Genomic DNA, 25,597 nt, shown 5'->3' with positions numbered 1-25,597 from the left:
TCTGCAACAGGCCAAAAACTGCTCTGTTTCTAACGAGTTCCTGTGAACTCGTCATCAGTTCGCAGAATCATCCTCATTTTCGTATATCCACCATCGTGTTGTGATATCTGTACCTAATGTGGGAGATCAAACCGTCTATAATTACGCCTAAAATTGATCATGCATTAATTACATTAAACTAAAACAGTATTAGTTTAAATATATGCCATGCAATAACCAAAGTGGTAGTAACTTAATAAAAAACGGCTCAGAGCACTATGCGACTTAACTTCTGAGGTCGTCATTCGCCTAGAACTTAGAATTAATTAAACCTAACCAACCTAAGGACATCACACACATCCATGCCCGAGGCAGGATTCGAACCTGCGGTCGTAGCTGTCGCTCGGCCCCAGACTGTAGCGCCTAGAACCGCACGGCCACTCCGGCCGGAGTAACTTAATAGAAGAAAAAGTCATGGATTAGCGATGTGGTAGTAATTGCAGTCGACGGGACGACAGCAGTTAAACAGATAGGCTCTCAAGTAATGCGTTGAGAGAGTTGGTCTCCAAATACCCTTCCAGAAAACCGAGTACATCAGCTCAAAACGTCCGACTCAACAAATGATCACAGAGCATGGAAAAATCGAGAGTTCCATTCTTCAAGAATTTAGGGGAAATCGTTGAACCAACAGGTGGCGGGGAGTGGGCTTGGCGGGAGAGGGGGGTGAGGGAGTCACAGAAAATGTGAGTGCACATGAAAACGAAGCACTATAACAGTTGACAACCTGATATCTTGTGCTCTATCGAAGAGCTTACAGTTAACGGAAAAGGTGATCTGGAATGTATCCTAAGGGAAGAATGCAAAATTCAAGGAAAATTACTCGGCCCCATAAGAATAGAATATGGATACAGATGACAATCCCGAAAAACTCCCGAATATCGCAGCAGACGTCAGAAAGAGAAGACTGAAATTTTATCGACATATCCACGGGCTTCCTACAACAAGACTCAGGAGAAAATTGCGACGCACATAGTACAACTCAAAATCATATCCTGGATACAGCAGTTCAAAAAGGTTCAGAAAATGCTCCATCAGGTATTTTCCACAGAAACCTACACAGACAAGAAATTAGCAAATGGATAGTACTTCCAGAGAATGAAGTCACCAACAGAGCAGGGACAAAGTGGACCGAAGGAAGATAAAGATTCCGCAGAAAAAAAGAGAGCCGCCTCGAAACTCTGAAGACTGAAACGTAATAGCTCTGTGTGGTTCGATAGGTTCCATTCCTAAAATCGTGCCGGCTGGTGTGGCCGAGCGGTTCTAAACGCAACAGTCTGGAACCGCGCGACCGCTACGGTCGTAGGTTCGAATCCTGCCTCGGGCATGGATGTGTGTGATGTCCTAAGGTTAGTTAGGTTTAAGTAGTTCTAAGTTCTAGGGGACTGATGACCTCAGAAGTTATGTCCCATGTGCTCAGAGCCATTGGAACCTAAAATCGTAACACCAAGAAGGAATTTTGCAACAGAAAGGAAACTTGGTAGGCGTCCTTCTATATCTGAAAGATGATGTCTATTCCAGTTTTGCGCCAGTCGCATAAGAGTGGAGCCACTAAGAGGATGCAAATCACGTTTCTTTTAAATACGCACTATAACGGCCTTGAACGTTAGTTAGCTTTGAGGCTGCACGTGGTGAGTTGGTGTTTGTCAAGAATGCCTTTAAGGCGACAAAGACGCCATTATTAATGAGGTCGTCCAATAGGGGTAATATTACAGAAAGACTTGACAGGAATGTAGCCACTGCACATTATTGCTGACAGCGGTGGTTGTGAGAAAGTACGCTCGCAAGAAGACCGGGCGGCCACGTGGCAATAGAGTTGGAAGACCATCGTGTTCAGCGTATGGCTCTGGCGCTTCGTACTGCATCTGCAGCAGCAATTTGAGCAGCAGTTGGCACCACAGACATTCAACGAACTGTTACAAAATGGTTACTCCAAAGACAGCTCTGACCCCAAACCATCGCCGTTTGTGACTTCAGAGGTCATTATCCCACGCACCCTAACTGCAAATTTGTATGTGAATCCGGTGATCCGACCTATTGTGCTGCCATTCATGAAAAGCACTCCAGAAGGTGTTTCCCAGCGGGATAACGCTCGATCACATACCGCTGTTGTAAAACAACACGCTCTACCGAGTATCGACATGCTGCGTTAGCCTGCTCCATCATCACATCAGTCTCCAATCGAGTACGTATGGGAGACATCGTCGGACGACAACTCCAGCGTAACCCACAAACGGCATTATCCGTCCTGGTTCAAATGGCTCTAAGCACTATGGGACTTAACATCTAAGGTCATCAGTGCATACTTAAACCTAACTAACCTAAGAACATCACACACATCCATGCCCGAGACAGGATTCGAACCTGCGACCGTAGCAGTAGTGCGGTTCCGGACTGAAGCGCCTAGAACCGCTCTGCCACAGCGGCCGGCAACCTTCCCGGTATTTACCGGACAAGTGCAACACGCACGGAACTCCATCTCACAACAAACTTACATGTAGCATCTTACAACACAAGGCACGCACGTTTGCATGCTTGCATTCAAAATTCTTACGGCTATACGGCTTTCACTTTTGCAGTGGCTTGTCTCGCGCTTACATTAACCTGTGATCTTGCAACGTTACTCACTGAAATATGTTACCTAGACAAATCTATTCCCGAAATTCTTACTTTTTTTTTGCTGCTTCTTTTTTTGGTCGGTGTATATCGCTCTAAAGTTTATCGGCCTTCTGAAATAACTGTATTACTAGGTAAAAGCATTGAAAACTCACAAATGCCGACCACGTTGGCCGAGCGGTTCTAGGCGCTTCAGTCCGGAACCGCGCGATTGCTACGGTCGCAGGTTCGAATCCTGCCTCGGGCATGGATGTGTGTGATGACCTTAGGTTAGTTAGGTTTAGGTAGTTCTACGTTTTAGGGGACTGATGACCTCAGATGTTAAGCCCATAGTGCTCAGAGCCATTTGAACCAAAACTGTGAAATACTGGACGTATTAAGGGATCAGCCGATAAGATATAGAACCATGCTGGGTTATATCAGAAAGTAAGAGGATGGCTAGAGTTCTCATTCATCTGTGACAGATACGGGACCTAAATGATGTGACGGGTAACGCGACCTTAAGTGAGATCGTATCTGACTGTATCACAAAAACAGAAAATATGACAGACAGCCAAGATAGTTATGTTACTTAGTCGTGTAGTAATACCCGCAAACGTAAGACAGAATCATTATTTATGTCGTAACAGGTTTAGCAGGGCTATTATCTTGACGAGAAGACATCACTTCGGTTTATAATTTCGTGTACTATATTATCGATATATTTCACGTCCACTGTAGCGCCGAAAATGATAACAAATAAAACAAGATCTTATACTATAGCTGAAGGATTCATTCATACTTTTAAAAAATCATGATAGTTGTGTGGCTGGCTACTATACGTAAGTTAAATGCAACTCCTATGCACTGCACCAGGTACACAGAAAATACACGTATGATTCCCTAGTCTCTTACAGTCGTTATAGCTTACGATAGTAGGTCAAGAGAGTTGCATGGTTGTTGATGGTATGTTTGTCGGGTTTTCAGCCAAATGCTACAATCAAATGGACGCAATATTTCGGCGACAAATCTTGAAGCCGTCTTCAGATGCCAAGATGAACAGTTGAGACGCCAGAGTCGTCGACCGTCGATAGTTAATGGAACGCCCATTGTGTGAGATGTAGAAGCCATCAGTGCTGCCTAGGATAGTTCTTACATGGTTCTTTTTAAAATTATTTAGAACTTTTCTTGGGCCAACACTCCCTCCCCGCCCTCCGCCAGTTCGGTTCCATTCTTAGCGAAAGTGAGCGGTATGAAATTTTGGCTCAGTAGGATAAGGGGAAGACTGTTCCTGGGCCATCAAAATTGTAAAATCCTCAAAATAGTCGAAGTTGCAAAAATATTACTTCTGCATGACGAAGTCATTGATCAGGTATTGTAAACAGGTTGTTTAGTGTGCTTTCGTTAACTGAATGTTTCCTCATTTCATATAGTACATCGTTCGGGTGACGAGATGGTTAGAGACCTCTAGCCAGGCAAACAGACGGGGCTCGAGCTGCCCCAGCGCGGAGCGCCGCGCTAGGATTTCGGGACAAAAAGCAAATTCCATATTCCTAGATTTCCAGAAAGCGTCTGACACACTGCCACACCGCAGATGTTAACGAAGGGCCCAGATGCGTGAGTGACTCTAAGACCTCTTAAGTAATGTAATCCAGTACATTGCTCTGGACGGCGATTGTTCATCAGAGACCAGAGTATCAGGTGTGCTCCAGGTATGTGTGATAGGACCGCTCTTGTTTTCAATATACGCAAATGATCTGATGGATAGGGTGGGCAGCAATCTGCTACTGTCCACTCATGGCGCTGCAGTGTACAGACACGTGTCGTCGTTGATTGATCGTAGGAGTATACACGATGATTTGGACAGAATTTCTATTTAGTGTAATGAATAGCAGCTTACTCTAAATGCGGATGAGTGTAAATTAACGCAAGTAGTAGGAAAAACAAACCTGTAATATTTGAACACGGCATTAGTGATGTGCTGTTTGAGACAGTGAGGTCGGATAGATATCCAGACGTAATGTCGCAAAACGAGATGAAATGGAACGAGCTCGTAAGGTCGGTTGCAGGGAAGGAGAATGGTCGACTTCAGTTTATTGGGAGCATCTAGGAAAGTGTAGCTCACCTATAAGGGAGACCGCATCCAGAACAGTTTCGCGAACCATTCTTGAGTACTGCTCGCATTTTTGGGATCCCCATCAGGTCGGATTAAAGGAATACGGCAGTACCCAGAATGAGATTTTCACTCTGCAGCGGAGTGTGCGCTGATATGAAACTTCCTGGCAGATTAAAACTGTGTGCCCGACCGAGACTCGAACTCAGGACCTTTGCCTTTCGCGGGCAAGTGCTCTACCATCTGAGCTACCGAAGCACGACTCACGCCCGGTCCTCACAGCTTTACTTCTGCCAGTATCTCGTCTCCTACCTTCCAAACTTTACAGAAGCTCTCCTGCGAACCTTGCAGAACTAGCACTCCTAAAAGAAAGGATACTGGCATAAGTAAAGCTGTGAGAACCAGGCGTGAGCCGTGCTTCGGTAGTTCACATGGTAGAGCACTATCGGTGTGCCTGCGCCCCGTGCTGACGCTGAACTAAATCATGAACGTATCACAGGCGACACTACACCACGCACCATTACAACATCTTCTGCAGACAAAATGGAAGATACACCAGTGTCCGCTTCCACGGCGTGGCACGAGGAGGTCGAGGAGCAGGAGCCGTTACGGGACCCTGCGCCGTCACGGCCGCACCACTAATCATACTCACCCCAGACTCCCCTGCGGGCCAGCGGGATAACGTTCCGCTGCGACGCCCACACCCTTGCGCGGACAGCGGAGTGGACCAGCCTTCAGCAATCCGACACGAGGCCTACCGGATAGTAACCATCAACACCAACAACATCCGTTCCAGGGTGAAAATCCGCCTCATGCACGTGATGTTCTGGGCTTCGGATATTGATTTCGCCCTTCTGCAGGAAGTTCACTTAGCTTGTCTCCCGGATATCAATGGCTATACCGCCTATGCCTCCGCGAGTGATCCTATGGGCCGCGGAGTGGCCATCTACGTCTGCCACGGGATTTCTGTGACCGATGTTGCCTTCCTTCCATCAGCTCGGGGCATGGCACTCACTGCCATGGGGACACGCATCATTGATGTCTACGCTCCCTCAGGCACCGACCGACGGCATGAAAGAGCCCAGTTTTATTCGGAGGACATCGCTCCCCTGTTTTTAGGGCGTTATGACCATTGCCTACTAGGAGGTGATTTTAACTGCGTTCTGCATCCTAAAGATCAGATTCCCCACTATACTACATGCCAGGAACTACGTATAGTGGTGCGAGACCTCCTGCTTCACGATACCTGGGAAGTTCAACACGGCGACCGTTCTGGCCATACCTTTCTTACCAATCATTCCGCAAGCCGACTAGACAGGATATATGTCTCACAAACTCTTAGATCTGCGATACGGGGCGCCGAACGTTGGCCGCTGGCCTTTTCCGACCATTGCGCTTACATCTGTACGGTCCTTCTTCCGCCGCAATCAGTATGGCGCAGCCGTGTGTCATGGAAACTCAATACTTCACACTTGCATGACCTGGAGAGTCGCCAACAAGTCACTGAAACGTGGACAGCCTGCGAACGACGCCTTCCCCGCTACCACTCGACATTGACATGGTGGTTGGACTGCGCCAAACCGGCGATCCGGAGGACACTGATGAGATACGGGAAGGACATGGCCGACTGGCATCGCACCACTGTTGACTTCTATTATGCGATTCTCCGAGATCTGGACGCTCAACCGCCAACCCCGGACAACCAGTTGGAACGGCAAAGAACTAAGGCGAAGGTAAGTGCACTGGCACGCCGGAAACTGCAAGGGGTCGTGATACGGACGCGACGCCACGATCACGCGGATTTAGAAATTCCATCTATGCATCATATAGTGTCCGACAAACGACGGCGTCGTCGACAGATCATCAGCACTCTGACCACGCCTCATGGCACGCAGGTGAGCACTCAGAAAGACATCGACCACGCATTCGTCGAGCACTACCGTCGTACTTATAGTGAAGAAGAGGCTGAAACTGCAGCAGACGACTCCATTTTGCATTACGTCACGCGCACCCTCCCCCACACGGAGGCAGATGCTTTGACAGTGGCGGTCACGCTAGACGAAGTCAACAACGCAATCTCCAAGGGTGCTGTCAACAGATCGCCCGGCATTGACGGCTTACCAATTGAGTTTTGCCGTACCTTTCGGGACCTCATGGCACCACGGTGGACGACTATGTATCAAGAACTGATGACATCTGACCAAGCAATCCCACCCGCCTTTGCTGAGGGCATCATCATACCAGTCCACAAACCAGCCCGTGGTTCGATGGTCACGAGTTACAGACCGCTCACCCTACTCAATGCCGATTACAAGATTTTCGCGCGCTTACTGACAATGCGGCTCCGAACAATACTCCCTCATATCCTCTCGCCAGAGCAAACGACGCCTGGAGGACAGGTTAACATACAGACTGCCACAGGGGAATGCCGCGACTTAATTGCGATGGCGGCGGCCTGCAGACTCCGTGCAGCGGTCGTTGCTATAGACTTCGACATCGCCTTCGATAAAATGCGTCATCGTTTCCTGTTTTCGGTGGCAGCCCGAATGGGCCTTCCCCCTCCGTTTCTCGACGTCATCCGGCGCCTTTACGACAGTGCCAGTTCACGTGTCCAAGTCAATGGATGTTTAGCAGGGTCGGTACCTATCTGCCGTTCGATACGGCAGGGGTGCCCCCTCTCTACCCTCCTGTATGCCATTGCCCTTGAGCCCCTTATTGGGGGCTTGACGACCAAGCTCTCTGGCCTCACCCTACGCCAACACACTTTTCGATGTCGGGCATATGCTGATGACCTCCTCCTCCTCATTCGCTCCGGCTCTGAGATTCGACAAGTCCTCGAATTGATTACCCGTTATGGGGCTGCCGCTGGCAGTGCCATGAATGTCGCCATATCTTCTGCAATGCACATTGGACGAGGCCTCCAGGAGGGTGAAGTGGCACCCCTGCCGCTTGTGCGGACTTTCCGGTACCTGGGCATTACCTTTACCCCCACGGTCACACGCACAGCGGCAACGAATTTCCGTCGCCTGTTACACGTCATCTGCAACGACGTCCGCCAGAACCTCTTGCGCCACCAGGACGCACTTCAACGGGTTGAGTTTCTTAATCTTTATGTGGCATCAAAATTGGTTCACATCGAGCAAGTTCTCCCTCTGCCAACTGCAATTGGGCGCAACCTTCAGGCAGCTTTTGGCTATTATCTCATGGCTGGTTCAATGTTTAAAGTCCGTTATGAAACACTTACCCTGCCCTCACGGTATGGTGGCGTCGGGCTCGTCAATGTCCGTATGCGAGCTGCAGCCTTGTACATGACTACCATGAGAAAACAGTGGATGGGTCAGGGTCCTCCTACCTGCTTCCACCTCACCACCGGCGTCTGTCGGCCATATCGTGCCTCATTTGTCCCATATTTCTGCCTCTTTCGTCGGCTACAGTTACATACATACCAGTCTCCCAGATACACGCCCCCCCAGGACTAAGGATTTTTACAGCCTATTGCTGCGCTGTGTTCCCCGGAATGTGATGGAGACCAAACTTCCCTCCATCCAGTGACCCATAGTGTGGACTACCGTTCACCAGCCCTTCCTCCCTACGAACGTCCGGGCACTGTGGTATCACATAGTCAACAGGAAATTTGCCACGAAGCAGCGCCTGCACAACATTGGCTTGTCAGAATCCCCTCTTTGTCTCCTTTGCCAGCAACTGGACACTGATGAACACCGTCTGACAAGCGCCTCATCGCAAGATGTATGGCACTTCGTGCAGCAAATCATTGCCTGCTATCTCCGGGTGCCACCAGACACAATCGAACCTCGAATGTTTCTATACCCGGAGGACCGACATTTTCCCGCCGCCAAATGTCATGCTATTACGTGGGTCAAACGGTGGGCGGTCGCTTATCTACAGTATTTCATGAGGGACCTAAATCCCGCCTCGACTTCTGGACCTATTTAGGAACAGCCCATGCAGCTCTAGAAAACACGCCACGTAACCGAACATTATTTGCTAACTATCTTCGAGCGGTCTTTGTTAGACCTCCACTGAGTTGGAGGGTGCCAGGCTCAGAGGGCACCTACCCCTCCTCCCCCGGCGGTGTCCGAGTTTCAACCGCCTACGATCTATTCTACTTCTGACCTCCGCGGATGGGAGAGCGCGTCGCAGATTGCGCTGATTTTATTTCTTTTTGCTTTTCCTTTTTCCTTTCTTTTTCTTTAACCAGAATTTATATTTCTTTTCTCTTTCGCCGATAAAAAAGAGAAAAAAACAAAACAGAAATAAAAATAAAAAAAATAAAAAAAGATGGTAGAGCACTTGCCCGCGAAAGGCAAAGGTCCCGAGTTCGAGTCTCGGTTGGGCACACAGTTTTAATCTGCCAGGAAGTTTCATATCAGCGCACACTCCGCTGCAGAGTGAAAATCTCATTCTGGAAACATCCCCCAGGCTGTGGCTAAGCCATGTCTCCGCAGTATCCTTTCTTTCAGGAGTGCTAGTTGTGCAAGGTTTGCAGGAGAGCTTCTGTAAAGTTTGGAAGGTAGGAGACGAGATACTGGCAGAAGTAAAGCTGTGAGGACCGGGCGTGAGTCGTGCTTCGGTAGCTCCGATGGTAGAGCACTTGCCCGTGAAAGGCAAAGGATCCGAGTTCGAGTCTCGGTCGGGCACACAGTTTTAAACTGCCAGGAAGTTTCGAATACAGCAGTGTTTCCCATTTTGGGGTAATTACCCCTGACGGGGAAAATGAAGTTTTCTGAGGAATAGAAAAGTATTATAGGCATGAAATAAAGTTTTTAAAAAATCGTTACTGTTGTCAGTGTTTGTAAGAATATAATACTGATTACAAAACCTACCAGTAATTAATTTTTTTTTTCAAATACTATGGTGGCCGTTCAATTTGGAAATTTGTGGTAAGGTCTTATGGGACGAAACTGCTGAGGTCATCGGTCCCTACGCTTACACACTATCCAATCTAACTTAAACTAGCTTTCGCTAAGGACGACACAGACACCCATGCCCGAGGAAGGACTCGAACCTCCGACGGGGCGAGCCGCGCGGACCCTGACAAGACACCCTAGACCGCGCGGCTGGCCGTTCAAAAGTAATGCAACACATTTTTTCTCGGCCAATTTCGGTAGATGGAATGTGGAACTTGCTGTGAGATATTTCCACTTCAGCTCCTATAGTTTCATGAAGTTCCGATTGTGGCGGCGATATTCCCAGCATTCAAAATTGCGTCTGTAACGGAGGTGCGATCCAAGCAGAGAGCTGCCATTGAGTTTCTTATGGCAGAAAACCAGAGCATCTGTGATATTTACAGGCGCTTGCAGAATGTCTACGGAGACCTGGCAGTGAACAAAAGCACTGTGAATCGTTGGGTGAGGCGTCTGTCATCATCGCAAAAAGGTCGCGTAAATCTGTCCGATCTCCCTTGTGCCGGCCGGCCTGCAATGCTGGAACGCGCAGACACACTCATTCGTGGTGATCGACGGATCACTGTCAAACAACTCGCTTCTCAACTAGACGTCTCTGTTGGTAATACCGACACACTCGTCCACCAGCTGGGGTGCTCAAGGCTGTGTACCCGCTGGGTTCCCCACCGCCTAACAGAAGACTATAAAGAGCAACGAAGGACCATCTGTGCGGAATTGCTTGTGCGTTACGAGGCTGATCGTGAATTTTTTTTATGGAACATCGCTACAGGCGATGAATCATGGGTTCATCACTTTTAGCCGGAAACAAAACGGCAGTCTATGGAATGGCGCACACCACCTGTCCTCCGAAGAAAAAGTTCCAACCGGTGCCCTCAGCTGGTAAAGTCGTGGCGACGGTCTTCTGGGATTCTGAAGGGGTTATTCTGTTTGGTGTTGTGCCGTATGGTGCAACGATCAGCTCTGAAGTGTATTGTGCTACTCTCAGGAAACTGAAGAAACAACTTCAGCGGGTCCGTGGTCACAAGAATTCAAACGAACTTCAACTTCTCCGTGTAAACGCAAGGCCTCACACAAATCTGTGAACTCTAGAGCAGCTCACAAACTTTATTGGACTGTTCTCCCCCTCATCCACCTTGCAGCTCGGATCTCGCACCTTCCGACTTTCATCTGCCTGGCGCAATGAAGGAAGAAGTACGTGGATGATGGTGAGGTTACAGAGGCAGCAAGACGTTGCTCCGATGTCAACTAGCAGAGTGGTACCGTGCAGGCATACAGGCCTTCTCAGTAAAGCGGCGTAACGCCGTTGCGTTGAACTGAGATGATGCTTAAAAATAGTGTTTTGTAATCAAAATAGAGGGGAATAATATGTTGTACTGTAATTCTGGATAACACCAACCCGCTTACAGAAAAAAAAAAATGCGTGGTTACAGTTTGTGAGACAAATGTATGAACATCTTTCTCACATAGTTCACCCCTCCCCCCGCCCTCCCCCCTCACGGATACTTTCTACATAGCACCCTTCATCTATGACAGTAAAATTGAGACATATACATCACAAATAGTTAAATATCGCATGAAGATTCTTCTGCAAGTTGTACATAATTCCCGCATTAGACCTCGACAGTAAGCGAACTGATTAACAGCACAATAGAACAGCAGCTATGTAATGGGTACTAGACTGCTGCTGGGCCTGGATTACACTGTTATTATTTGTGGCAGTGATCAGAAACAAAGCAATGTAAACCTGAAGTCTTCCAGTTTCTGTCAGTTAAAATGTAAGAAGTCCAGATTTACGAACCGCAGACGTAAGTATTGTGCACACATTTTAATTTGGTTGATTTTATACGGGGGTGCAGGCTGTGGGTGAAGCAAATGACACTAGAGAGAAGAGTGTATTTTGTAACAAATGTCTACCCTCAATGTGGATAACTAGCTTTCTTTTCTCAGAAAGAATAAGTAATTCCAGTTGTCTCATTGACTCATTAGTTGACGATTTACAAAACTTTATATCATTTATCTTTCGTCATTTTAAAAAATAAATTGTTCAAAGAAAATTATTTTCATTTTAAAGTTAAATTAGGAGCTAAACGTGATGGTGGTGATTGATGGAGGGGAAAGGGGGTACTAGCTTATATCTGATTACACTAAGGGGTAACGTTGAAATGGACTTTAATACTATATCAAAACATTAGTTTTTTTCGCAAGAGCATAAAATTCGACAGGTTTAAGCGGTACGTGTTTTTAACTAGAAGGTACCACATATATGCACTCATTCTCAGAAGCGTTTTCGACTAAAAGATGTGCTGTAGAACATATGTTATACCAATATTGAAAAATATTCAAAACGTAGGATCTCTGTGATCAAATAAATATGACTCGAACCCTCTACAGTAATCGATGGGGATGGGGTGCCTGGGACAGCCTCTGCTCTACTAGATGTGCAGGGGGGGGGGGGGATGTCACAGCTCTCTGTCACTGAGCCGACCTCAGGTGCGACTGAGCCGGCCGGCCCACTCTCACCTCAGTGTGGGTGGTGGACCTCAAGGCGAAGGCTACATGGGGAACGCAGGCTCCTGCAAAGCCCATGCACTTTGCTAATAGATTCAGTGTGCTATCTGATGCTGGGGGGAGGGGGGGGGAGGAGGCTGAGTCTGATCAGAATGCACATTTTGCCAGAACAGTGGCCGCTTCTTCAGCAACGTCCGGACAGGCACGTGGGGCTAGGATTTGTTAGTTATTGCGAGCTCCAATGTTAGTCGGGTCATGGAGCCCCTCAGGAACATAGGGGAAGAAGTCCGACTTACACTCGGTGTGTTTGCCGGGGGGCCTTGTCCAGGATGTGGCTCTTCCGGCGGCTGTCGAGCGTGCGGGCTGCAGCCAGCTGCAGATTGTTGCACATTTCGGCACGTACGACACAAGTCGTTGGGGTTCCGAGGAAATCCTTGGGTCCTTTCGACGGCTGGCTAAATTGGCGAAGGCGGTCTCCATGTCTCGAGAGTGGAAGCCAAGATGACGATCTGCAGCATCGTACCCAGCGTGGACCAGGGTCCTCTGGTTTGGAGTGGAGAATCTAAACCAGAGGCTACGTCAACTCTGTGACGAAAATGGTTGTAGATTCCTCGACCTACGCCCTGGGTTGGAAGGTTGTACGATGCCTCTCGATATATCAGTAGGGGTGCACTACACACAGGAAGCAGCTACATGGGTAGCACAGAACTTGTGGCGTGCACATGGGGTTTTTTTAGATTAGTTTCCTCCCCACGGGAAACAGACCGTTGGCCTGAAAAATTACTAGTTCATGACGTTGGTGTGGGTGTGCCAACTGTAAAAATTGTTATTTCGCCTAAACAGGTCATTCCAAAGGATTTAAATATGCTGAATCTCATGTTAGTAAATTGTCGAAGTGTCTGTAGCAAGATCACAGAGTTACTCTCCGAAATAAACAGTAATAATGCCAATATTGTATTAGGTACCAAAGCGTTGTTGAAACCAGACATAAATAGCAGTGAAATTTTGAACCCGGATTGGACAATGTTTAGGAAGGATAGGACTGATGCTATGGGAGGTGGTGTGTTCAATTGCAGTTAAAAGCTGTTTAAACGCAGTTGAGATCGATACTGTGTCGGACTGTGAAATAGTCTGGGTAAAGCTGTCAATCAGACAAGGAGTGACCATTGTATTAGGATGTCTTTATAGACCACCAGCATCCGCAACAAACATCGCAGAACGTTTCAGGTAAAGTCTTGAGTACATAGGAAATAAATATCCAAATTATCCATTAGTTATAGGTGGAGCCTTTAATCCTTGCGTCCATTGACTGGGAAAATTACACGCTTATCACAGCGGGGATAAGCAAAGACTCGTGTGAAGTTATTCTAGGAGCGCTCTCAACATACAACCTTGAGCAACTGGTTAGAAAACCAACTCGGTATAGGAACATATTAGATATCTTGGCGACAAACAGACCTGAACCTTTTGAGGGAGTTAATCAAGAAGAAGGTATAATGTCGTTGTGGCTTCTATGTCAGTGGAAGTTGCAGAAAAACCAAAGAAACAGCGTAGAGTGTTCTTGTTTGGGAAAGCAAATAAAAGAATCATTATTGAATATCTTCATAGTCAGCTCCAAGCATTCACCGTGGGACAAAAAGATATTGAGCATCTTTGGTCGGAATTTAAAGGTATTTTCCATCACGTGCTAGAGAAATATGTGCCTAGCAAAAATATAGGGGAGGGAAAGCATCCACCTTGGTTCAACAAACATATTAGGAAGTTGCTGAGAAAGCAGAGAATTTTGCACAGTCGTTTTAAACGTAGTCACTGCCCCGCTGACAGACAGAAATTATGCGAAATGAAAGCAACTGTCAAAAGGTCAATGAGAGGAGAGCCTTTTAACGAATTTGAAAGCAATATTTTATCAGCAGGCTATAAAAATAACCCCCAAACATTTAGGTCGTACGTAAAATGTATGAACACTACAAATAATTCAATACCTTCTCTTGCTGACAGTACGGGTAATGTAACGGATGATGATAAACAGAAGGCCGAAATTCTAAACCTAGCTTTCAAAAACTCGTTTACAGTAGAGGACTGCAGCACCATTGCCCATTTCAGTTATCGAACAAACGCAAGGATGGCTGGGATTGTAAAACAGTTAAGATCCCTAGACGCCAGGAAGGCATGTGGCCCAGACAGTATCCCCGTAAGATTTTGTGTTGACTATGCTACAGATTAGCACAATTCTTATCCATAATCTATCAGAGATCATTGGGACAGCGGAAAGTTCCACGGGACTGGAAGAAGACCCAGGTCGTAGCAATCTGTAAAAAGGATAGAAAATCATATGCACATAATTAATGGCCAATTTCACTGACATCGATTTGTTGTAGAAACATGGAACATATTTTGTGTGCAGACGTAATGACCTTTCGAGACTCATCTGCAGAAACCAACACAGTTGTAGGAAACAGCGGTCATGTGAGACACAGCTGGCCCTCTTTGTGCATGATATACAACAGGCTCTAGATACCGGCTCCCAGGTTGATGCCATATTCCTCGACTTTTGAAAGGCGTTCGACGCAGTTCCGCACTGTCGGTTGCTCCAAAAAGTGCGTGCTTACGGTCTATCGGATGACATATGCGGTTGGATAGAAAGTTTTCTAACAGAGAGCAGTATGTCGTTCTGAATGGGGAGACTTCAACAGGAACAAGCGTAACATTACGTGTGCCCCATGACAGCGTAATAGGTCAGCTGCTTTTTACGATTTACATAAACGATCTGGTTGATGGTATTGACAGCGGCATTTGACTGTTTGTCGATGATGCTGTGGTCTACAGGAAAGTAGTATCACACGAAAGTTGTGAACATATCAATGAGGATTTGCAGAAAATAAATGCGTGGTGTAACGACTGGCAGTTATCTTTCAATATTAGTAAGTAAACCTACTGCATATAACAAAGCGAAAATCCCCATTAATGTACGAGTTCAAAATAAATGCCCAGTCTTTGGAAGCGGTAACATCCGCCAAGTATCTGGGTATGACTATTCGAAATGATCTCAAATGGAGCGATCAGATTAGACAAGTAACTGGTAAGGCGAACTCTAGATTGCGGTTTATTGGTAGAATCCTGAAGCGATGCATTCCTTCAACAAAGGAAATTGCTTACAATACTTTGGTTCGCCCAGTCTTGGAATATTGTTCGTCTGTATGGGACCCTTACGAGTTGGGTCTGATTCAGGAGATTGAGAAGGTCTATAGAAGAGCGGCAAGATTCGTGAGTGGTACATTTAGCCATCGCGAGAGCGTTACAAATCTCATAGAAAGTTTGAAGTGGGACACACTTGCAGACAGATGACGCCCTAAACGGAAGGTGCTGCTCACTAAAGCGTGAAGAGTTTGACAGAGCACTGAAAGACCTAAGTCTAAACAAGGCCCTTGGAGTAGACAACATTCCATTAGAACTACTGACAGCCTTGGGAAAGCCAGTCCTGATAAAACTCTACCATCTGGTGAGCAAGATGTACGAGACAGGCGAAATTCCCTCAGACTTCAACCAGAATATAATAATTCCAATGCCAAAGAAAGCAGGTGTTGACAGATGTGAAAATTACCGAACTATCAGTTTAATAAGTCACAGCTGCATAATACTAACGCGAATTCTTTAAAGACGAATGGAAAAACTGGTAGAAGCCAACCTCGCGGAAGATCAATTTGGATTCAGTAGAAATGATGGAACACGTGAGACAATACTGACCCTACGACTTATCTTAGAAGAATGATTAAGGAAAGGCAAACCGACGTTTCTAGCATTTGTAGACTTAGAGAAAGCTTTTGACAATGTTGACTGGAATACTCTCTTTCAAATTCTGAAGGAGGCAGGGGTAAAATACAGGGAGCGAAAGGCTATTTACAATTTGTACAGAAAGCAGGTGGCAGTTATAAGAGTCGAGGGGCATGAAAGGGAAGCAGTGGTTGGGAAGGGAGTGAGACAGGGTTGTAGCCTCTCCTCGATGTCATTCAATCTGTATGTTGAGCAAGCGGTAAAGGAAACAAAAGAAAAGTTCGGAGTAGGCATTAAAATCCATGGAGAAGAAATAAAAACTTTGAGGTTCGCCGATGACATTGTAATTGTGTCAGAGACAGCAAAGGACTTGGAAGGGCAGTTGAACGGAATGGACAGTGTCTTGAAAGGAGGGTATAAGATGAACATCAACAAAATCAATACGAGGATAATGGAATGTAGTCGAATTAAGTAGGGTGATGCAGAGGGAATTAGATTAGGAAATGAGACACTTAAAGTAGTAAAGGAGTTTTGCTATTTGGGGAGCAAAATAACTGATAATGGTCGAAGTAGAGAGGATATAAAGTGTAGACTGGCAATGGCAAGGAAAGCGTTTCTGAAGAAGTATAGATTTAAATGTCAGGAAGTCGTTTCTGAAAGTATTTGTGTGAAGTGTGGCCATGTATGGAAGTGAAACATGGACGATAAATAGTTTGGACAAGAAGAGAATAAAAGCTTTCGAAATGTAGTGCTACAGATGAATGCTGAAGATTAGATGGGTAGATCACATAACTAATGAGGAGGTATTGAATAGAATTGGGGAGGATTTTGTGGCACAACTTGACTAGAAGAAGGGATCGGTTGGTAGGACATGTTCTAAGGCATCAAGGGATCACCAGTTTAGTAATGAAGGGCAGCGTGGAGGGTAAAAATCATAGAGGGAGACCAAGAGATGAATATACTAAGCAGATTAAGAAGGATGTAGGCTGCAGTATGTACTGGGAGATCAAGAAGCTTGCACAGGATAGAGTAGCATGGAGAGCTGCATCAAACCAGTCTCAGGACTGAAGACCACAACAACAACAACAATTGCTGGATGTTAATATTATCGAGGCATTGCGGCCTAGTTTGAAAATGGAAATGTTGATTACCCTGCTACCGAGCGAGGTGGCGCAGTGGTAACACACTGGACTCGCATTCGGGAGGACGACGGTTCAATCCCGTCTCCAGCCATCCTGATTTAGGTTTTCCGTGATTTCCCTAAATCGTTTCAGGCAAATGCCGGGATGGTTCCTTTGACAGGGCACGGCCGATTTCCTTCCCCCATCCTTCCCTCACCCGAGCTTGCGCTCCGTCTCTAATGACCTCGTTGTCGACGGGACGTTAAATAACACTAACCTAACCTAAGCTGATTAACCTGCTCCAGCGTCTTTTTAAGAACTGGAAGAATTTTTATGCTAGGATTGGTACAAAGCGCCAGTATTCAAGATATGTATGCATTGTTCCCCTAATGGATCCATGCTGTTTTGTTTGGTTGCCAAAGATCCTTCTACATCGTGTTTTGTGAGTATTCGTATTATTTTTGGCTAAGTGCTGTGTTCTATGTTAGTCTGAGTTGTTAGAGCAAACCACTCGTACAAGAACGATGCGAAATTTAGAAATTGCAGTGGGTGATTGCAACTGTCATTGAGTATGCGATATTTCTGCAATAAAAGGTACGTTTACAATACGACGGGAGGAGTAAGGTGCCCTAGCGTCATTGAGTACTTTGAACTGAATAACGTACACTGTTGCAACATATAACGAGAAATCTGTCGCTAGAAAAGGACCAGTTTTGTTTGAAACTATATTTGCACTATTATTGCTACTGGTGGTTACTGTTCTATGCCTGCCTGCGGTGGGAAGAGTCTCCGGTGTAGACTCTGCGTAGTACTGTATAGTGACAGCTTTGATACAAATACGCAAAGGCGTTTATTAAGTACGGAAACATATATATACCTTATCTGCGGATATAAATCTGGCGAAGGCTGTCATTTAGGGTCTTCTCGTAGCGGGAGCAGTACATTAATTCAAAAGACGTCACTAATTCAAACTGACTACTATTCGCATGACAGATGTTGGGCAGTGCCACAGAATAGTGGTTGTGTTTCACTTATAGATCTAATTGGCTACTGCCAGTAGAACCTGTGGAACCTTCCATAGAGTAGGAATAGTTAGACCTACTGAAGAACGTATGTTCGAGCTGAGAATGCTGAATATATATGTGTAGCTGTCCGTAGCATTCCTTTAGCTGTGGTGACGTTATGCTTGCACATTCCATTCCTTTGTGTGCCTGGCATGCGTGACAGCAACCAAGTTACTATCGTCTGCCCGTCTCTGCTGTCTACAGATAACTCGCAGCACTCGCAGGTTGTAGGCAATGTTAAGTCGTTATTATAGAATATGAACATCAGGAATCGTATAATACTGCCCTGACTCACACATGGCATCACTCTTATATCTTTGCACAGATTCTGCATTCGCAGTAACGTTGCCTATCAAGAATTTTTTGTACAAGCATTTATCAGCGAAATTATCTCATACGTACTTCGCACTTGTAATGCGACGCCATGAACAATAAAAGACGCACAAGTGTGTCTGCCACAGCTACATTACGTACCATCAGATCCATTCTTAAATGCAGAAAGCATTTAGTTTAAACAGGAGTGCATCGTGGTTTCCACTGGTTTTTTAATGCTGGGCTGCAAAATGCTGAACGACTTGCAAAGCTCGCTGCAGTGAATCAGATCTGAAGAGTGACAGTAAAGTTATTTTCAATTGTCTCTTGATTTTGTTCCGTGCTACAAAAATGCAGTCCATGTGGCCATTAAAACTTTGGCAGTTTATTTTCTTATTCCACTGCCTTCGGCGAGTCTTCCGAGATTCCTACAGTCAAATGAAAAATAGAGCATCATTTACTGTACAATAAAAACAGTCAGTCTTACAAATATTCGACACTAAAATTGACAGCCTACAAGGAAACTCATCAACGAATAATTATGAAGTATACGCCTGTAGATTATTAACGTATAGAATGTCCTATCAAGACATACCCCTCTCATGTGACGGGAAAGTCAATAAGACTCGTCGGCTTTCTTAGATTCACTATTGAAATACTGGCTCGCACATGCCTAAATTATTGAGACGAAACAAATAAAACTTTAGTGTTCAGATATACCACGTGGGAAATTTTCAGCCTCTTTCAGTATGGTTAGGCTTATCCCAGCTGTATCGTTCAGTGGACCTGAGATCGCCTTTTGGGTTACGTGAAGGCCCTTATGAGGATGCGATGACAGGTATGTTGGTCTACCTCAGGAAAGTTACCATTTCAAGGGTAAGCTATTCTTCCCCCAAACTTTGACTCATGGGCATGCCTTTAGGGCATTTTTGTCTGTGTATGGATGTTTCTCCCGAAACTTTGATAGAAGCGAACATGTCATTGGATGCGGGTTCTAGAAGTGAAGCCCTCTCGGTCTAGCGTTGAGGAGAACTGCCAAAATATTGTACGGCTGTTCATTAAAATTGCAATACAATGAAGGCGGTATGCAAAAAACGTAAAACTGGCATGAGGTGTACTACATGCTTTGCGGTGACCTGCTGAACATCACCTCATAATAAACTCCGGTAAGGAGTTCTGAGGTTGGGTTATGGTCAGAGTTTGCGCTCCGTGTCGTTGGGATTGAATCCCCATTTGTTTCTGTTCCGCTTATATGCGTTCTTCAGCACGTCACGTGCGTGCACCTCTACCAAGCGACAGTCAGTCTCTTTGTGGTAGTGGTCAAAATGTTTTGTCTTATCAGTGTGGATTTTAAGGAAATTGGCACAGACCGACGAAGTCTACTTACATATATCTTCGGATTCTTTGTTCAAATGAAAATCCGGCTTCGTAATAACAATAACTGCCTTCTGAAACAGTGCATTTTGTTAATGATACTACAACTTTCGACGAATTAATTAGGTATAAGCTAGTTTAGAATCGGTAACCCACACACAGAGAGTGCAGGATAAATTGCCGTCTCTCTTGTCCAAAATTAATGTAGTTTTACGAAAATAATACAGTATATTGTGCTGCACCGTCGGTGTGTGAACTATGAGCCAATGGTGCTAAGCTTTCTGATGTCTAAAGCCGGCCGCTGTGGCCGAGCGGTTCTAGGCGCTTGAGTCCGGAATCGCGCTGCTGCTCCGGTCGCAGGTTCGAATCCTGTCTCGGGCATGGATGTGTGTGATGTCCTTAGGTTAGTTAGTTTTAAGTAGTCTAGGGGACTGATGACCTCAGATGTTAAGCCCTATAGTGCTTACAGCAGTTTGAACCATTTTGATGTCTAAAGATGGAGCACTAATCCCTCGAAACTGGAAGCGTTATTAATACAGGTCATTATGGCAGACATACAACTTTACATACTACAACTAATTAATAACGTAACGACAAGCCACAGCATGAGTAAGTTAAAAACCGTCCCTGTTTGTTTTCGAACAGACGACATAAGGACAACAGGAAACGCCCAGGAAACGCAAAATTAGGTGCTCACATGAAAGGGTTGCCCATTCCGGCCGCTTCACCGTCCAGAAGCACGTACTTATCAAACGTTACAACTGAATAACTCAAGTCCTCTGTATTTCAGCAACGAAGTAAAACTTAGCGTCCCGTTCTAAATAAGCTGCCTTAATTTCCGTTGCTACCGTCGACGCGTGGATTTAAATAACTTTAATTTCGTCGTTTGCTTTGTCGCGAATGTGAACAGGTCGCTTCGGAGGCACTACGAATAGAAACATGGAGACGCGCTACACACACCGCGGTTTACAAAGGGCAGCTCAGTTCCAAGTAAGGCGATATAACTGAATCTGCAATTTCCGCTGTGCATGAAGTCCTTCAGCCGGTGAACTCAGCTGCCACGTTACGTAACAGTTATTAAAGCAAACAAATAACCAAATTAACTGGGGCGGCCGCCTGCGTCGCCGCCAGGCATTTACGTGTTGGCGGATTCTGGTCGCACCCAACACCTCGCGTCCCCGTTTTATTAATAACAGCCCCAGTCGTATACCGTTCTGCTTTGCATCAAAGTTATATACACAATAGCTACTCTAATTAAATTATGTTACACTAGCAGTATATTTATTAGTTGGCTGAGATTTTGTTGGTCACTGACGCAGACGTTTCATTGCACAGGTCGTAACCGTTTCCCTAGATTTCCGAAAATTGTTCGACAGTGTACACGACTAGTCCTCAAGATACACCATTCGCAGTATTCGCAGATACGCAAGTGGCTCATTCAATTTTTATTAATAAAATACTGTTCAGTAGCCTCATATGGGATACGCTCACAGCCTTCATCTAATTATTAAACTGTGTCATTTCCGCTTACGACCTTAATTTTATTTATTGCAGTGATTCACAGGAAGAAGCCTATGCTCTATATAAAGTACCAGAAACTCATTAAATGGTGCTTCTAAATCTCAAATGCGAATATGTGCACTTTGATATTGTCTTCACACCGTTATGGTCATAAAGTCTCTGAAGTGTCTCTATAGCATCCATTTGTCACAGTAGTTATCCAGCTGTCAAGCGGGACCATACAAATGTGAGAAAATGTAACTTTCGTGGTTTTCGTGTGATTTTATACACTATGTGATCAAAGTAATCCGGACATCCCCAAAACATACATTTTTCATATTAGGTGCATTGTGCTGCCACCTGTTGCCAGGTACTCCACATCAGCGACCTCAGTGGTCACTAGACATCGTGAGACATCGTGGAACTCACGGACTTCGAACGTGGTCAGTTGCTTGGGGATCACTTGTGTCATGTGTCATACGTCTGTACCCGAGATTTCCACACTCCTAAACATCCCTAGGTTCACTGTTTCCGATGTGAATTCCAAACTGCATTAGGGCAAGTACTATGGTAGTTAGGCAAGAGGTGAAAAAACTTGGATTTCATGGTCGAGCTGCTGCTCATAAGCCACACATCACGCCGGTAAATGACAAACGACGCCGCGATCGGTGTAACGAGCGTAAACATTGAACGATTTAACAGTGGAAAAACTTTGTGTGGAGTGACGAATCATGGTACACAATGTGGCGATCCGATTGCAGGGTGTGGGTATGGAGAATGCCCAGTGAACGTCATCTACCAGCATGTGTAGTGCCGATAGTAAAATTCGGTGGCGGTGGCGTTATGGTGTGGTCGTGTTTTCCATGGAGGGGACTTGCATCCCTTGTTGTATTGCGTGGCACTATCACAGCACAGGCCTACACTGATGTTTTAAGCACCTACTTGCTTCCCACTGTTGAAGAGCAATTCGCCGGCAGCGACTGCATCTTCCAACACGACCGATCACCTGTTCATACTGCACGGCCTGTGGCGGAGTGCTTACACGACAATAACATACCTGAAATGAACTGGCCTGCACAGAGTCCTGACATGAATCCCATAGAACACCTTTGGGATGTTTTGGAACGGCGACTTCGTGCCAGGCCTCACCGACCGACATCGATACCTCTTCTGAGTGCAGCATTTCGTGAAGAAGTGGGCTGCCATTCCCCAAGAAACCTTCCAACACCTAATTGAACGTATGCCTGGAAGCTGTCATCAAGGCTAAGGGTGAGCCAACAGCGTACTGAATTCCAGCATTACCGATGGAGGGCGCCACAAACTTGTAAGTCATTTTCAGTCAGGTGTTCGGATGCTTTTGATCACATAGTGCATGTATTCGTGGACATCGTTCGTATTCTTTTGAAGTTTCAGCTTTCGGCTGTGTTTATTCCCCTGTGCACATTGCATTTGAGATTTTTAAGTAGCGTTCACCCACTCTTTCTGGTACTTAATGTAGGACACTGCTTCTTTCTTTTAACCACTGTATGTACTGATATGTGGTATGTTTCCAGATTGTTGAAAATGAGTAATGTTCGGAACTGGGATCGCAGTAAACAAAATAATAAAGTATATTTTGACAGTCGCAAGTGGAAACCACATGATTAAGAATCCAGTACGTTACACTGGACCATGGATACTCAACAGAGATGAAAGTAACATCGAGCGTTTCCTAAAACAGCGTAATATGACCTCTAACACTGTCGATGTAAATGATGGGGCAATAAAACTGGCCAGCAAAGTATTTATAATACTGATGCAGCTTTAACCTTTGTTAATGATGAAGAGGACTGCCTGTCACAGAAAATGCTGGAAACCGTGATTTCGAATCACAAATCAGTTGTTGTCACATCTCAGCACATGCACATTTCTCGCATGCTCTTTTCCGAGTACTTCGCTGTGTCATCACGTTAAGTGAGTGAGACGAGAAGATACATTTAATGAATAGTTTAGTGCAACACAAAATGGTGCTTACGGCAACACAGCGTGTGTTGATTGTCGAGTGTTCCGCAAGCGTAGTTCCTGTAAAACGCGTGCGGAACTGTTTGCGCAAGAGTTTAAGACTGAAACTGCTTTGGCAATATCTCCAGCAAAGTCTGAAAAGCAAAACGTAGTAGCAAAATGGCGCGAAACGACCTCTGCAGCGAATAAAAACAACGATGCCCATTAACAAGGGTCAATACCGCGTCAGTCTTGCTGTGAATATTTTACGCACTAGTTTTATGTTGCCCATCGTGTACATAAACGGCCCATCAGATAGGGTCAGTAGCATCATCAGATTATTTCCCGACGATGCTACTGCCCACAAGAAAGTATCGTCTTGGGACCGTCGCAAGTACGGAGACGTGCTGGAAAGTAATACCTCTGAATTTATTGTGTGAAAACTCTTAAAGCTTTGTAAATAAAAAAAAACGTTATTACCAATCTACATCTTCATTTTTAATGTCAACATATTTATTTCTCAATATAGTCATACAATTTTCTGAACGACAGACTAGCTTGTTGATACCACCGGTGTAGAATGTTTGGTGACGAAGCCACAACCTGACCTCTGCTTGCACCGCTTCATCACTTTCAAACTGAAGTCCTCGAACGTATACTTCAGGTTCTGGAAACATATAAAAATCGCATGATGCCAAATCGGGACTGTATGGGCGATAATCGATGACAATGAACGCAAAGTGTCGATTTATTGTAGATCTCGCGGCGCTCTCGTGTGTTGCGGCATTGTCATACGGAAGGAGCCGGCTGCTGTGGCCGAGCGCTTCTAGGCGCTTCAATCTGGAACCGCGCGATCGCTACGGCCGCAGGTTCGAATCCTGCCTCGGTCGTGGATGTGTGTGATGTCCTTAGGTTAGTTAGGTTTAAGTAGTTCTAAGTTCTAGGGGGACTGATGTCCTCAGATGTTAAGTCCCATAGTTCTCAGAGCCATTTGAACCATTTCATACGGATGGAGAGGGTGCTCCATGTGTGGACGAACTCTTCGAATTCGAAACTCTATTAAAGCACGCTGCTTCTCACTCACCGACACAGTTATGTTACACACCTCCATGTTAAATGCTACAATTCGGAGGCCTCTAGGGGCAGAGGGTTGCAACTTGCGTCAGGGAAGCGGGAAAGTCGACCGAGTAACAAGAATGGCATGTAATACTTCAGACCTCGTTGTTTGCGGGTTGTGAAACCCTAATGTTACTTTATTTTTTCAGACCGATGGGTTGCCCACGTACGTCTCCGGGCGTTATTGAAATGAGTTATTGTCTGTGAGGATGGAAAAAAGCGACGTCTGCAGAAAAGAAGTAAATACTCGTACTGGATTAGTTGATCGCGCTATGAAAACTACACGGAGACACCCTAAGAAGGGCTACGCCTAATTTTACAGGGAGAGTCGAACAGTTTATCGGGTTCGGTATCAAAATTATTGAAAATTTAATTCAACATTTTGTAAATCGTTCTTGTTTGTTTGCATCAGCAAATTATTTTAATAAGTTCTTTCTGTACTATTGACTGAATATTTTTGACACGTTACTTTCATGCAGAAAATTTAAACAGCTGTAAATTATGGGAATTTAAATTCGTCTATAACGTAAAAAGCTAGTCTATTTAATGCCCTAGCATTTTTTGACATACTTGTGCCATCATTCGTTGGTACTTTTATTCAGTTCTGTAAACTGCAAAATACTTTTCTTGTAATAATTACTGGAATGAAAATTACGGCTAAAACAATTTATGTCTGTTGTATTACATTATTCTAACACAACGTTCGAAGTGCTAACTTTCGAATGGCATTCGGTAAAGGCATTTATCGTATTTCCGTATGTATTTCTGCGACTGATGAACATGCGGGTGAGGACAGTTACAACGCCACTAGCTGTAAGTGATCGAAAAAATGCAGTCGCAAAATATTTTCAGTAAACGAAATTACGTTTGAAGATAAAGTGATTTGTGAACACGTAAACCAGCCGCATACCTGCAAAAACATCATTTTTTTGCAGATGGCAATCTGTACAATGAAGTATGGAAGTCCAATGGAAAGTAACGTTATAGAGGGTAAGGTAATAGTCACAAAAAATGTTTTTAGGTGTATTTTCATTCCCACAGTTATTACATAAAATAGGTTTTTCATTTTACAGCAGTGAATGAAAGTACTCACTAATGTTGGCACAAACGTGTCTGAACATGTTTGGATATTATAAACAATAGTTGCTTGCAATTTATGCGAACCCGAATTCCCATAATTTA

The 25,597-nt window shown here is 45.2% G+C and overlaps 1 protein-coding gene across 1 annotated transcript in view; it reads left to right on the top strand.

Annotated features, from left to right (window-relative positions):
- The window catches only part of LOC126183546 (uncharacterized), a 905,020-nt gene that overhangs the window by 297,448 nt on the left and 581,975 nt on the right, over window positions 1-25,597 (top strand). The window lies entirely within an intron of this gene.

The sequence above is a fragment of the Schistocerca cancellata genome, chromosome 4 (assembly GCF_023864275.1).
Source record: "Schistocerca cancellata isolate TAMUIC-IGC-003103 chromosome 4, iqSchCanc2.1, whole genome shotgun sequence".
Lineage (NCBI taxonomy): Eukaryota > Metazoa > Arthropoda > Insecta > Orthoptera > Acrididae > Schistocerca > Schistocerca cancellata.
This window is presented reverse-complemented; position numbering and strand designations above follow the sequence as displayed.